Source organism: Lontra canadensis, unplaced genomic scaffold (genome assembly GCF_010015895.1).
Source record: "Lontra canadensis isolate GAN:19392208 unplaced genomic scaffold, GSC_riverotter_1.0 scaffold30, whole genome shotgun sequence".
Taxonomy (NCBI): domain Eukaryota; kingdom Metazoa; phylum Chordata; class Mammalia; order Carnivora; family Mustelidae; genus Lontra; species Lontra canadensis.
The window spans coordinates 12,768,926-12,778,354 of NW_022631024.1; the positions used below are offsets into that span (position 1 = coordinate 12,768,926).

General features: G+C 40.0%; 1 pseudogene; it reads left to right on the forward strand.

The window, feature by feature from the left end:
* The first annotated feature begins 1,505 nt into the window (after window positions 1-1,505).
* LOC116872890 lies at window positions 1,506-1,630 on the forward strand (annotated as a pseudogene).
* The last annotated feature ends 7,799 nt before the right edge of the window (window positions 1,631-9,429 follow it).

The window sequence follows — 9,429 nt, forward strand, 5'->3', positions numbered from 1 at the left end:
GGGCAAAGCAGGCTCCCCAGTGAGCAGAGAGCCCGACGTGGGGCTCAATCCTGGGACCCTGGGATCATGACCTGAGCTGAAGGCACAGGCTTTAACCCAATGAGCCACCCAGGCGCCCCATATATATTATTTTATATTGGCTCCCACCGAGATGGCCAGTTGTCCCAGCGCCGTATGCTACATAGTTCCCCACTGCCCTCACTGACTTGTGAAGCTATCCTTGTCATATAGGGACTTCCAATATTTGTATAATTCTGCGTCTGGGCTATGTTTCTTGTCCTGGCGATCTATTCGTTTATCCCTGTGCCACTCCACACCGGTTAGGTGATCATATCTATATAAGAAATCTTGACATATGGCAGATATGACCCGGACTGGTTAGCTTTTCACAATACCTGCTTCTTCTTGTTCTTGGGATCACAGATGGGCTCTGTCTCCCAACCTCCCTGGCAGTAGGTGTGGCCCCATGAGTGAGTTCTGGCCAGTGATGTGAATGGAAACAATGTATACCATGTCTAGGCATTGCCTACAGAAACTTTCATGCATGATCCTTCACTCTCTTTCCTTTCCCACCAGCTTGATGCAAACATGCATGGTGCCTTGAAAGGTGGGAACCAAAAATGGAAGAAGAAGGGGTCTACACCTTGCCACTTGAAGGAGAGATGCCCACTGGTCAGGAACACCCATTTTGGATTTATAGAAGCCAGAAATAAACTTTTATCATGTTTGAGTCATAGAGATGTTGAGGTTTGTTTGTTTCAGCTACTGATCACCCTAATACAGTAGGGCTAAGTATCTCCCTATCCTCTTGTCCCTCTCCAAAATAGTCTCAGATATTCTTGGCCCTTATCGTCATAGGAATTTTAAGATTAGTTTACCAAGTTTCTTCAGAAAACTGCTGTGCCTTTGGTTGGAATTCCATTTAATTTCTTCTTCTTTTTTTTTTTTTTTAAGATTTTTTATTTATTTGACAGAGCGAGAAAGCACAAGCAGGGGGAGCAGCTGGTAGAGAAGCAGGCTTCCTGCTGAGCAAGGAGCCCAACGTGGAACTCAATCCCAGGACCCTGGGATCACAACCTGAGCCAAAGGCAGACACTTAACCGATGGAGCCACCCAGGTGCCCTCCATTTAATTTCTATATTAATATGTGGAGGCTCACTCTCTTTACAACACTGAGCCTTTCCATTGGTAAACATAACTGATTTATTTACATGTTATTTTTAGATGTTATTAGATCTTATTTGATTCAATCTTATTAGATCAATAAAGATACAGAATTCATTTTTACATAGGTCTTGTGTATCATCTGTTACATTTAATCACAGTTATGTTGATTTTGTTGCCATCGTAAATGAAATCTTTTTCTTTTTCGTACTCTGTGTCCTAATTTGTTGCTGCCGTTGCATAGAAGCCCCAGTGGTTTTTGAGTATTTATCTTGTATCTGGCAACCTTGATAAATTCTCTTTTAGTTCTAATGTTGTCTATTTTTTGGATTTTCTGCATAAGCTTTGTGCAGTGGCAGTATCGTAGCCAATGAGGTTTATCTGGGGCGCAATTATTGCTAAATGGATTTTCTACATAAAAAATCGTATAAAAGATGTTTTTACTTGCTATTCCCACTGCCTAGAACTACTTTATCCCACCTGGTTCACTCCTTCATGACCTTCATGCCCTTTTCAAATATCATCGAATCAGTGAGACCTTCCCTAACCTGTACAAAATAACACACGCATACACATACACACAGCTTTCTTTACCCCACATCCCCTACATTATTTATTTATTTTTTAGCACAGACATATTATAAATTATTGGTTTGTTTTTGTCTGCCTCTTGGACTACAATATAAGCCCTATAAGAGCAGAAACTTCGTTTTGCTTGCTTTTGTATCGTCCCGTGTTTAGCTAAATAGATACATTTTTATTTTTATTATTTTAAAAAATTAGAGAAAGGTTTTAAGATTGTATTTATTTTTAGGGGCACCTGGGTGGCTCAGTGGGTTAAAGCCTCTGCCTTCGGCTCAGGTCATGATCTCAGGGTCCTGGGATCAAGCCCCGCATTGGGTTCTCTGCTCAGCAGGGAGCCTGCTTCTCCCCCACCACCACCCACCCCTCGCCTGCCTCTCTGCCTACTTGTGATTTCTGTCAAATAAATAAATAAAATCTTTTTAAAAATTGTATTTATTTTTAGAAGAGTTTACTTATTTATTTAAAAATTATTTTATTTACTTGAGAGAGAGCACAAGTGAGCAGGGGAAGAGGGAGAGGTGTTTTTTTAGATGTTTTATTTATTTATTTGAGAGATAGAGCAAGCGAGTAGAGGGAGGAGCAGAGGGAGAAGGACAAGTGGGGCCTGACATGGGGCTTGACCTTACTACCTTGAGATGATGACCTGAGCTGAACCCAAGAGTTGGACCCTTAACTTACTGAGTCACCCAGGTGCCCCTAGATCTTCTTTTATTTTTTTAAGATTTTATTTATTTATTTGACAGAGAGAGAGAGATCACAAGTAAGCAGAGAGGCAGACAGAGAGATAGAGGGAAGCAGGCTCCCTACTGAGCAAAGAGCCTGATGTGGAGCTCGATCCCAGGACTCTGAGACAGCCAGAGCATTGGTGGTATAGTGGTTAGCATAGCTGCCTTCCAGGACCCTGAGACCATGACCTGAGCTGAAGGCAGAGGCTTAACCCACTGAGCCACCAAGGAGCCCCTAGATTTTATTTTTTTAAGTAAGATCTACACCCAATGTGGGGCTCGAACCTACAACCCTGAGACTGAGAGTCACATGTTCTACTGACTGAGCCAGCCAGGTGCTCCTTAATAGATATATTTTGTAAAAAATAAATAGTGTCAAATCTATTCTTACCTTTGTTATCATTCTTCCATGTATTTTTTTTCTTTTCTTTTTTTTTTTATTTTTTAAAGATTTTATTTATTTATTTTTTTATAAAGAGAGTGAGAGGGAGAGTGAGCACAAGCCAGGGGAGAGGCTGAAGGAGAGAGAGAAGCAGGCTCCCTGCTGAGCAGGGAGCCTGATGTGGGGCTCAATCCCAAGACCCTGAGTTCATGACCTGAGCCAAAGGCAGATGCTTAACCAACTGAACCACCTAGCCACCCCTTCTTTTTTTTTTTAAAGCCAATATTTTTTGAAAGGCAAATTCTTTTTTTTATTGCAATTTTGTCCAGTTTATTATTTTTTTAAAGGTTTTATTTATTTATTTGATAGAAACACAGTGAGAGAGGGAACACAAGCAGGGGGATTGGGAGAGGGAGAAGCAAGCTTCCCGCGGAGCAGGAGGCCCAATGCAGGGCTCCATCCCAGGACCCTGGGATCATGATCTGAGCTGAAGGGAGAGGCTTAACCCACTGAGCCACCCAGGCACCCCAAAAGGCAAATTCTTTAGAGTAGTTTTGTGTTCACAACAAAATTAGGAGTAAGGTACAGAGATTTTCCTTATGCTCCTTCCCCCCACATATAGATAGCCTCCCCTTATTAATATTTATTCACAAGAATGGTACCTTTTTTTTAACCAAAGGTGAAACTACTTTGACACATTATAGTCATCCAAAGTCTGTAGATTACCTTAGGGTTCACTGTTGGTGTTGGACATTCTGTGGGTTTGGACCAATGTAGAATGACCTATGGCCATTATTATAATAGCATACAGAGTATTTTTACTGCCCTAAAAATCTCTCCACCCCACCCCTGGAATCCACTCTTTTTTTTTTTTTTTTTTTGGTCTACATAGTTTTCTCTTTCCAGAATTTCACATCATTGGAATCAAAGAGTATGTAACCTTCTCAGATTGGCTTCTTTTACCTAACAATATGCATTTATACTTTCTCCTTGACGTTTCATGGTTGGATAATTCATTTCTTTTTAGCGCTGGATATTGTTCCATTGTCTGGATGTATCTTTGTTTATTTTTTTTTTGAAGATTTTATTTATTTACAGCTCGTTTTTTTTTTTTTAATTTATTTGTCAGGGAGAGAGAGCACGCATTCACACAAGCAGGGGCAGCGGCAGGCAGAGGGAGAAGCAGGCTCCCCACTGAACAAAGAGCCTGATTCAGGACTCCACCGCAGGACCACTGAGATCATGACCCACCAAAGGCAGATGCTCAACCAACTGAGCCACCCAGATGCCCCTTGCTACATTTTATAAAGGATTTTTGCATCTATGTTCTTAAGTGAAGCTGGCTTATCATTTTTCCTTCTCAAACTCTTTTTTCCAATTCTAGTATCAAAGTTATCTTGGCCACAGAAAAGGAGAGAGAAGTGAAGCTTTATTCTCTTTCTGTGCATGAAACAGTTCAAGACAGGCATTACCTGTTTCTTGAAATTTTGGTAAAACTCATCTGGAAAATATCCAAGTTCTGATGTTTTTATTTTAGGTCAAATTCTTAAGTGGTTATAGGTCTATTTGTTTTTTCTGTTTTTTTTCTGAAGCTAATATTGATCAATTTTAGGTTTATAAAGCAGTTGTCTATTCCATACAACTTTAAAGTGTATTAGCATAGAGTCATTCGAAGCATTTCTTTATGATCCTTTTCCTCTCCATTGTGTCTGTACTTATGTCTCTCTTTAAAATTTTCTTTTTTCCCTTCATAAACCTTAACATTATCTATTAGTCTTTTCAAAGAGTTAACTTTTTTTTTAAAGATTTTATTTATTTATTTGAGAGAGAGAGCATGAGTGAGGAGAAGGGCAGAGAGAGAAGCAGACTCCCAGTGGAGCTGGGAGCCCGATGCGGGACTCGATCCTGGGACTCTGGGATCATGACCTGGGCTGAAGGCAGTTGTCCAACCAACTGAGCCACCCAGGCATCCCTCAAAGAGTTAACTTTTGATTTTGTTGTGAACTTCTGTTTTTTTGTTCTAGTTAATTTTTTTTAAATCTACTTGAGTTGAAAATTTGGTTCAAGTTATTTTGAGGCTGTAATTTTCTCTCCAATATCCACTTTGACACTATCTACAAGTTTTGGCATGTAGAGTTTTAATTGTTCCTTTATAAATATTTGGGGGTTTTTTTTCAGTTATAAATATGTAAAGTTGATGTTATAAACTCTTCTTTAATCCATTAATTATTTAGAGATGTTTTCCCACTCCAGCTCTCCTTTATTATTAAATTCTAATTTCACGAGTTCTGTGGGATAGTATTTCTTCATTATTTTTTGAGTCTTCTTTTATGTGATAGAATAGGTTGAGGGCACCTGGGTGGCTCAGTGGGTTAAAGCCTCCACCTTCAGCTCAGGTCATAATCCCAGGGTCCTGGAATCAAGCCCCACATTGGGCTCTCTGCTCAGCAGGAAGCCTGCTTCCTTCTCTCTCTCTCTCTGCCTACTTCTCTGCCTACTTGTGATCTCCCTCTGTCAAATAAATAAATAAAATCTTAAAAAAAAAGAGAATAGGTTGATATTTATAAGCATTCCATATATACATGAGGAGAATATATATTCTCCATTTGCTACATACAGAATTCTACAGGGGTTCTTTATATAACTAATAGTTAATACTGTAGTCTCTGATGTCTTCTTTATCCTTACTAGTTTTTTTTTTCTTATTCCATCTCAAACATGTTAAAATCTAGTATAACTGGGGATTTGTCAATTTCTGCTTAATGCATTTTAGGCTATATCAAGTTCAGTGTTATCTTCTCCTGGGAAGTTCACCCACTTTTCTTAATCCTCTTTTCTTTAAAAAAAAAAAAAATCCTCTTTTCTTTAAAGCTTACTTCATTTAGTATGAACATTGTTATACCAGCTGCCTTTTGGTTGGTATCTACTTATTACTGTATATTTCTGTCTATGCATTTACTATTACCTATTTCATTTTTTAAGGTATAAATAGGATATGTAGCTGAATTTGTTTAAATTTTTTTTTTTCATTTTAGAGAAAACACATGTGAGTGGGGAGAGGGGCAGAAAGAGAGAGAATCCCAAGCAGACTCTGAGCTTAGTGCTGAGCCTGCAAGGGGGCTTGATCTCATGCCCCTGAGATCATGACCTGAGCAGAAATCAAAAGTCAGACACTTAACCAACTGAGCTACCCAGGTGTCCCAGATATGTAGCTGAATTTTTCAAACAAATCTGAAAAACTGTATCTTTTAATGGGTGAATTTAATGCATTTACATTTATTGTGATTATCATTTTATTTATAATTATTTCTAACTTCTATTTTGTATGCTCGCTTCAGCAGCACATATGCTAAAACATCTATTTTGTGTCTGTATGTGTCTCTTCACTGAGTTTTTTTCTTTGTTCTTTCCTTTCTTCCTGCCTTCCATTGAATTAATCATTTTCTGTTTTCCTTTTAATTGGCTCATAAGTTATTATATTCTCTTTCTCTTACCTGAGTAGTTATCCTTATGTCTTTTTTAAAAGATTTTTATTTATTTATTTGACAGAGATCACAAGTAGGCAGAGAGGCAGGCAGGGGGGCAGTGGGGGAGAAGGAGGCTCCCTGCTGAGCAGAGAGCCCAATGCAGGGCTCGATCCAGGACCCTGAGATCATGACCTGAGCCGAAGGCAGAGACTCAACCCACTGAACCACCCAGGCGCCCCTATCCCTACATCTTAACATAAGTAATTGATGTAACAAAGTCAGGAGTTAATAATCAATATCTCTATCATTGTTCATAACAATGTAAGGACTAAGATATTTAATTTATATATCAACCCCATCATCTATTTTTTTATTGTCTAGCATTTAATGTCACCTTATTCTTAACTCCCCCATTAGTTAGTTAGCTGTGTTTTATAGCTAAGGCTTACTATATTTTATCCAATCTAAGATGTCATCAATTGTAAGAAACACTATTATTTTATGTACCTCTAAGAAAAAGGAGGAATGACATCAGCAAAAATGGCAATTTTAAGGACCTCTGAAAATTCCCTCCTCCATAAAAGTAATGAAAACACTGGCAAAAATTGTCAGAAACAACTTTTTTCAGAACTTGGGAAATTAACCAAAGACTTGCAGCAATCTGGGAAACACTTATTATTATTTTCTTAAGCCAATGGCTGCATCTCAGTAAGAACAGCAAGCTTTATGGCATTTTAACTTTCACTATTCTCATCTCCCTGGCTCTGCTCTAGCTAGCCCTTTCCCTGTGACTATGGTAAATGCCCCTTCAAAGTCCCATTCCCAGAAAAGACTCAAATTACTACACTCAGAAATTAGAGCGAGCTCTACTGACCTTGCAGAAATAAAAAAGATTATAAAGGAATGCTACAAATTAAATAATCTAGAAGAAATGGACACATTTCTAGAAACATATAAACTATTGAAACTGGCTTTTTGTTTTTGTTTCTTTAGTGAGGGAGAGAGGGAATCTTAAGCAGGCTCCAAGCCCAGCACAGAACCCAACGCAAGCCTCCATCTCACAACCCTGAGATCATGACCAGAACCAAAATCCAGAGTCAGACATTTAACCAGCTGAACCACCCCTGTGCCACAGGCTTGTTTGTTTTTTAAGTTGAATAACTGAATAGACCTGTAACAAGTAAACAGGCTGAATTAGTAACCAGAAACTTTCCACAAAGAAAAGCCTAGGAGCAGATGGTGTCACCAGTGAATTCGACCGAATTTTTAAAAAATATTTTATTTATTTATTTGACAGAGATCACAGGTAGGCAGAGAAGCAGGTGGAGAGAGGGGGAAGCAGGCTCCCTTCTGAGCAGAGAGCCCGATGCAGGGCTCGATCCCAGGGTCCTAGGATCATGACCCGAGCTGAAGGCAGAGGCTTAACCCACTGAGCCACCCAGGCACTCTTCAACCAAATTTTTATTTATTTTAAAAAAGATTTTATTTATCTATTTGACAGAGAGAGACACAGCGAGAAAGGGAACACAAGCAGGGGAACAGCAGAGGGAGAGGGAGAAGCAGGCTTCCCGCCAAGCAAGGAACCCGATGCAGGGCTCGATCTCAGGTCTCTGGGACCATGACCTGAGCTGAAGGCAGACGCTTAACGACTGAGCCACCCAGGCACCCCTCAACCAAATTTTTAAAGAAAAGTTAACATAAATCCTTCACAAACTTTTCCAAAAAAAAAAAGAGAGAGAGAGAGAAAATGTTTCTTGCTCATTCTGTGAAGCTAGTGTTATCATGGTATCAAAACCAAATAAAAACATCACATGAAAAGAAAAGCTATAGACAAATATCCCTTATGCATATACATATAAAAATCCTTAATAAAATGTTAGGAGACCAAATTCATCAACTTGAAAATTATGTACGCCATGACCAAGTAGGATTTGTTGTAGAAAAACAGACAGGTTCCACATATGAAAACCAGTCAGTGTTACAGTCCATGTTAATGGAATTAAGGACAAAAGCCACATGATCCTCTGGACATCTTGGCCTCTGTCATCACCATATTTGACCACAAAGACCATTACAGAATAAGCGCAGCTAACACATCCCTACCTCCACGTTCCTCTTTTAGACAACTCTACTCAAGGAAGAGATTCTGCGATAGGTAGTTCTTAGCTTAACCAAGTTAACAACAGAACGTTCCAGCACAGAGATTGCACCGGCTCTGCAGCTTGTAAGTTTACAAGTTATAATTTCTTTTACTTTTTAATTTAAATTCAATTAGCCAAGACATAATACATCCTTAGTTTCAGATGTAGCGTTCAGTAATCTATCAGTTGCCTATAACACCCAGTGCTCATCGCATCACGTGCCCTCCTTCATGCCCGTCACCCAGGGACCCCATGGCCCCACCCACCTCCCCTCCAGCAACCCTCAGTTTGTTGCCTAGAGTTAAGAGTCTCTCGTGGTTTTTCTCCATCTCTAATGACTTCCCTTTCTGTTTTCCCTTTCTTTCCCCTGTGGTCCTCTGTCCTGTTTCTTTTTTTTCTTTTTTCTTTTTTTTAAGGATTTTATTTATTTATTTATTTATTTGACACAGAGAGAGAGAGAGATCACCAGTAGGCAGAGGGAGGAGGGAGAGGGGGAAGCAGGCTCCCCGCTGAGCAGAGAGCCCGATTGGGGCTTGATCCCAGGACCCTGAGACCATGATCCGAGCCGAAGGCAGAGGCTTAACCCACTGAGCCACCCAGGTGCCCCCTCTGCCCTGTTTCTTATATTCCACATAGGAGTGAAACCATATACTGTCTTTCTCTGATTGACTTTACAAGTTATCATTTCAGCCATTGATTAAGACTCCTTTGCTCTGGGAAAAATCCCAGCTTAAGTCAAGGGGCACAAGTCCTCCTGGTAAAACAGCGGGGTGCCTTCCCTGGAAACCCAGGGGCGTTCATCAGAGAAGGGAGTTCATGCAAAACATCAGGCACAAAACTCCCTCAGCTGGTTTTGTTCCAGTCGGGGACGTTGGAGAGCTGCTCTCTGCTAGTGAGAAGCACCTTGTTCACAGAGAGAGTTAAGTCCCCTCCACGGAAGGAGCGTGGCTGCTCCACTCTTGGGT